Source organism: Hyposmocoma kahamanoa, unplaced genomic scaffold, assembly GCF_003589595.1.
Source record: "Hyposmocoma kahamanoa isolate Upper Pololo Valley unplaced genomic scaffold, ASM358959v1 192, whole genome shotgun sequence".
Taxonomy (NCBI): Eukaryota; Metazoa; Arthropoda; class Insecta; order Lepidoptera; family Cosmopterigidae; genus Hyposmocoma; species Hyposmocoma kahamanoa.
The window spans coordinates 10,632,089-10,638,088 of record NW_020653719.1 but is presented as its reverse complement, the minus strand read 5'-3'; positions in this window follow the sequence as shown (position 1 = coordinate 10,638,088).

Sequence of the window (6,000 nt, the reverse complement as noted above, 5' to 3'; positions counted from 1 at the left end):
TAAAAAATAAAAAAAATGACATAATGTTATTTTATTTGAGTCGCTGGTGTTAAGTTCAATTTGTTCTTTTGCACAAATAATTCAACTTTATAATGTAATTAATGCGTCACTAAGTCCAATATAAGAATCTACCCCCGTTTATTGATCTTTGAGTACTTTAATAAAATAATAAATTTTTCATTATAAAAAAAATTCTTATTTAATAATTTGTTGTAAATGTTTGAGTTCCATGTCTGATTGATGAGGATGTAAAAAATATAATTTATAAAATATATAATACTTTGTATTTTATTTAATCTAACAACAATTGGCTAGTTCGCAGAGATTACTCTTGCAAAATGAGGGGTATTAACATGTGAATTATTAAAGTACCCTCACCCCCCATTCGACAAGCCGTCTCATGTTACAAAATATAATTGTATACTATTCAAAGGCAATTGGGATTCCATATTGTACAATCTCAACCAAAAAAGCTCAAAATACAGTTACTAAAATTTTCATTATTGGTAACATTTGCTAAGAAAATATAAATTATTACGCTTAAATTAAGACGTTTTAAATTATACTTTGTGAACTAAACATTGGTTTAACTGTTGGTTTTTTTCCATTCGCATCCACTGAACGTTTATAACTAGTTAACTCCTCCTCGTTACAATATGACTATTTAGTATTCGTTTATTAACTCACGTATTTATGTCGGATTTTTGCTCGACATGTTTTGATCCAGTAGTCCTTGGTCCGTAATAATGACATTCCGCGGCGGTGACTTGACGGAAATAATTTAAAAAAAAATGTACATTTACTATTGGGTGGGTTTAACCCGTTTTATCTAAGCCAACAATATATGTTTGGTTAGGTAGTAATTTCAATTAAGCTCAATTATACTGTTCCTTTGTTGTATTTTTTTTCTAATGGGGTTAACATGTTCAATAATGATTAAAGCCCGCAAATAAATACAGTGTTAAAAAAAGATTGGTATTTTTTTATTCAAAATAATAAACAGTCGTTTTGTGGGTTGCTAGTTTCGAATAAAACGTTGCTGTCTTAAAAGATCGACTTATTCACTCAGTAAGTCCTCAAGGTAAGTTATTATCTTCTTAATAATTAACTACTAACGACTAAATGTAAATGAAATATTGTTTAGCAGATTAACAGTTATAAATCTTTAACGTTTCCTTTGTAACTGGTTCTGTTTCAGTGAGTAAATTGAGAACTTAAACACATCACTACACAATAAACTGGGCAACATTATTTTCGCAGCGACTTAATGTCGGTTTGCAAACTAAATGAGAGCGATGTCTCACGATGCGTTGCGTCGGCATTGCGATGTCTGAATGGTGACGCTGTGTATTACGGAACGCATGTACATCGGACAAGGCACCAGGAGACGAAGCGAGAAGGGTTTAAAAGGGGGCATTTATTATCCTGCATTGCAGACTACCTTGTCCGCAGGTTGAGGATTATGAACGTAGTCGCAGCGTGCAAGCCATCCTGCAATTCGTCCTGCGAGACTCCATACGTGGGCCATACGCAGGATAGTGTGTGAGCAGTCTCCTGCCTGCGCGGCAGAGTGCCTTGCAGGTAGTGAATGGGCCGTTTAAGTAAGCGTTACTTTGCGATACCACATTGCTCATGTGGCACATGGTGCGTTGAAATCATAGCGTTGAGACGACGCAAAACACCGACAGAGCCCGTGGGACAGACATTGAGTAATAATAATATGTTGCCACCTTGATTGTGTGTGGGTATTTGGGCGCGAGGAGCACACGAATAAGTACTGTACATGGACTGTTTTGTAGCACCACAATCACATTAACTAGCGTCTCTGAACATCTGCGTAACTGCTCTGAAGCATTGGGAAAATAATAAATAGTGTTATCGTGGTAAGAAACCTGAAATTAGTGACAATAGTTCATATACAATTAAGATTCTATTCAAACGATATACAAATATCTTGCTAGTATGAATTTCATTTGCAATACATTCACTGAGTTTTAATTCCCATGCCTACTTATTATAAACTGGTTGGTATAGTCAAGATCACAAAAAGCTTGAAACTTTGGGCCGTTCGTATTGCAAGCGGCATAGATTTCAATTTAAATCATGTGACAAGTTTGACGTGCTCTTAACCCTGTACAGTCAGCGTCAAAATGATCTAAACAGTCAATCTAACTAAAAATATCTATTTGAAAAGTGTGGTCAATTTTGTTTTTCACAGGACTCAAAACACCGGTCAAGAAATAAAAAAAAACTTTAGGGCACTGAATTTACAGTTATACAAATAAAATGAATGATTTTTGTGATATACGCATGTAATCTTTTCATTAAGTGTCATATCAGACGTTTGTATAATAGCCCAATCAAGACGTACAATTGTATCCAGCTTTTAAAAGCTTTTTCTAAATGACCTTTTTCTCTGTTTAAAGGGTGACATAATTCAAATATCTATAACGTCATATTCTTGATGAAAACCCAATGATATTTGTGAAAAAACCTGTGAGACAATAGTAAAAGAGCGCGAGAATGTTGGCCCCCGGATTTGGCAGATTAAATGGCTCCCAAAAATATTTTAATTAGATTTTACAAATATTAAGATTGTACTAACGAACTGTATGGATGACACGAAGATTAATACTATTATTCATCATCAGCCCATTTTATACGTCCCACTGCCGGGTGCGGGTCTCCTCTCAAGCGAGGGTAGCAGTAGCGCCTTCATCCAGGGTAGTACTGCCTGCCATCTTACGTATTTCTACCGCCAAGCGGTAACGTGCGTTCCTCTTTTGAAGGGTAAGAGTGCTGGTGAAATGACAGGCACTGTCAACTTATGTCCGAGGTTGACGGGCGCAGTGGTAGTAACCCTCAGATGTTTGCGATTTAAAGCTCCGAGTGGCACTGCAACTGTTATAGACAAGCATGTCGCTTAACATCAGGCGCACGACTTGTTCGTCCCGTCACTTGGCGTTATAAAATACACGTTTCATCACGTTTTCTTTCACCATTACTATTATTATTATAACTGATGTTATAAAAAATATAGGTTGATAGACCGCGATTGACACGAACTACGGCTCAAAGTTGATGTAAAATTTCTACAACCAATTTGTAAGATCTTCTAATTAAATCATCCTTGAGTCGATGACCTTCACAAAGTGAACGTATAGATCCAATTGATCGCAACATAAAATGGATAGAAATGAACACTCAGGTCAAAATTTTACAGATCATTTTGTCTTTAACTGTACAACAAATGAAAGCATCTACTAAGCCCTCCGCCAGTGATACACCTTCACGGGCGTCTCTAATGGACCCTTGGTTTTGGCCGCGCCGGGGTTTGCGGTGAGCTGCAGAGACGGACATGTTCGTCTGCTCCGGTGGTGTGTGGCCGGGGCGCCCGTCTCGTGCGCAGCTAGCGCGTCTTAGTAGCGATGAAGACGAGGGCCTAAGGCGAAGAGACGCGCAAGTGAGTTGCCCTTTAAGTTGGAAGCTATGTCCGGATATTTTCGCAAGAAACTGCGATCGATATCTCCGGTACTAGCCCGGAGAGCTAGTAGATGAGCTAGATATTCTCCGGTACCTCTAGTCGCGTAGGTTTCTGGGAGCTAGAGAGATGCCTCGGCGTCGGGAAGTAAGCGTGCCTTACAGCTCCCCCACCAAAGAGTAGATTTGGTAGTGGACTTCAACGAGTCAACGGCTTAGCGGTGGCAACTGCTAGTTGTGCCATGCGCAACGAGAAGTGAGTGTGCCTACAGCTCCGGTACCTCTCTGGAAAATAGGGAGGTTACTGCACGTGCACCAGTGGCAGCTCATACGAGGCACTAGCCTCTTGAGAGCATGATGAAGACAGTGACAACGGTCTGTGACAACCCTGTATACTGACTGATCTGGAGTTACAACCTGAACTTAGAAGGTTCCTGTGTGCGCAAAGGTTATAGTGCCCTCCTCGTATACCCTAAGGGTCGATAGGGAGGGTCACTGTAATCAAAACTTATGTAGAAGGGTACGGGGACTGTTCGTGTGTGTTCAGGAGAACCCGAGACAGTCTATTACGCACACATCGTTGCCACAATAGAACACCCATTTTGATAATAAACTTTTAACCCCGAACCCGGTGACACTGAAAGAGAAAACTGTTTTTTGGGAGTGCGTCTGCAAAAGAACCGCAAATTTGATGATACAACGAGCTCACCTAAGAGTTTGAAATGGTTCTAATACTTCAGAAACCTTAGGGGGCGTGGGCACAACAAACCACGAAAGTTTGAATGTATAATATCAGAATACACGCGGGACAAACAATACAAACAATCATACATTTTTATGTACCGCACTGCTAATACAATAGTGTATTAACTCAAAAAATGTATTTTTTCAGTATCGATCAAAAACGAATTACTCGCTTCCAGTGAAAGATTATACTTTATGTATAGGTTAAAGTTTATTACAGACTTCTAAAAAAATTCCTACTTGCCAAATGTATTTAAAATTAAAAAATAATTTCATATTTTGTGTTTTTTCCAGAACTAGTTCACATAAAGTTTATCTCATATATTGTGTTTCTTACAATATTCTAATAACGGTTTGAAGTATAGAGAATCAGATTTTACGCTTGAATTTCACATATTGAGTTACAACACTATTGTAACAGCAGTGCTCGTTTACTAAGAACGTATAGGATTATAAATTCGGAATGTATATGGGCGATTTCTTTGTAGATTGATTTGTTGACCCAGCCAGCTTATAGGGAGCCATGCGAAGATAACAAATTCGAAATACATGCGGGCTCTCTTTTGTTGGTAGTTGCCTTGATTTTTTTAATCCACCAGGTTGTACTGAGCCAGTTTTTTGCGGACTTGATGTATTGAGACCTTTGGTCTGAAATTATAATTAAATGTATTGCTGAGTTCTGTTACATGCATTCAAAAATCCCATCATGGAATGTAATCAAGAGTGTACAAGTATAATACAACCACAATAAAGAAAAATTAAAGTAAATTAATTACTTTAACTAAAAAATTTAATAAAACTAAAACCCGCATACAACATTCGCTAAAATCGGCATTCTTAGAGCTATGAGGGAACACCAATTCAGCTTCAACGTAGTGGGGTACAAAATACAATTCGATAACGAAAATTATAGAAAATAAAATTGTTATAAAAAATCTATACAACAATGCAAATCGATTCATTAAAATATTTGCTAATTTTAAATAATTTTTTTTACGCATAAATAATGCATTTCTCTACAAAATTTTGTCTTGTGCTATTACATAACTAATTAAGAATATGAGCCGTGGAAAAAAATCATTTTAGTCGTAAAGAAAATTAATATTATAAAAAGCACCTTTGCGTAAGGTGGTCACCACATTTATATGTATACGTGAAATCACATTAAGCTGGTCTGAAAAAGCTTTATATTCATGTAATAAGACCGTATATTTCGCGACGCACAGAGTTTTATTAACCGACTTGAAAAAAAAAGGGGGGTTCTCAAATCGATTGTATTTTTTTGTAATTCGTGAACCGATTTTGATTATTCTTTTTTTTTATTGTTGGAAAGAGGGTATTCGAGTATTGGTCCCATTTCAATTTGAAGAAAACATTCCACAACAAACTAGGGGATGAATCCGGTTTCGCGCACTTTTCGGTAACCGATTTCAATAAAATTTGGCAATTAAACGTAATTCCACGAACTTTTGAGGTCAGTTTTTTTATAAAAACATTATAAACCTCAATTTTCTGACAGCCCTTTTCTATATTTTTCGTTTGAACTAATACAAATGCAAGAGTAGAACACGGGTGTGACTAAGTAGTATAGTTTCAAAAATTTTTTTTAAATTAATTAATTTTCGCACAAATAAACATAAAGCCGGTTGTAGTGATATTAGCGAGAGTTCGGAATTGCATATCGCACTGCTATTACAATAGTGTCGTAACCAAAAATTGTGGAATTGAAAAATTACGATTTGAAAATTAAAAAAAACGAAGGAAATGTGATGTGAA